This window comes from Arachis ipaensis, chromosome B08, assembly GCF_000816755.2.
Source record: "Arachis ipaensis cultivar K30076 chromosome B08, Araip1.1, whole genome shotgun sequence".
In the NCBI taxonomy this organism is placed as follows: Eukaryota; Viridiplantae; Streptophyta; class Magnoliopsida; order Fabales; family Fabaceae; genus Arachis; species Arachis ipaensis.
In genome coordinates this window covers 122663596-122664210 of record NC_029792.2, presented here as the reverse complement: position 1 = coordinate 122664210, position 615 = coordinate 122663596, and positions in this window count along the sequence as shown.

Sequence of the window (615 nt, the reverse complement as noted above, 5' to 3'; positions counted from 1 at the left end):
CAAGAGGGTGTCGAAGAGGAGAAAAGAGGTTCTCTCAGGGGTCTCTAACATCCGGTTCTGCAATGATTTGGGTAAATACCTAGGAATTAACATCGGTCATGCCAGAGCTTCCAGGAAGATGGCTCAGGAGATTATTGAAAAAATTTCGAGAAAGCTCTCCAGTTGGAAAGGACGCCTACTGAATAAGGCAGGGAGGCTTTGTCTTGTTAAATCGGTTATGGCCTCTATCCCAGTTTATGAAATGCAAATTTCTCTTCTCCCGAAGTATGCATGTAATAAAATTGATTCCTTGATGAGACAATTCTTGTGGAAAGGCCAAGCGACTGGAAAAGGGCTGCCTCTGGTCAGGGGGGAGGTCGCCATAACTCCTAAAAAGGCAGGAGGATTGGGTATTAGGGATACTTCCTGTGCTAACATGGCGCTTCTGGGAAAGTTGGTATGGGATTGTCTAAATAATAGTGAGAAGTTATGGGTGCAGGTTCTGAAGCATAAATATCTCAGGAATCAATCTGGTATGAATGGAAACAGTAGAATTTCTTCATCGGCTACCTGGAAGAACATTGTTAGTGCCTATGAGCATCTCAAGGAAGGGCTTCATTGGAATATTGGAGATGT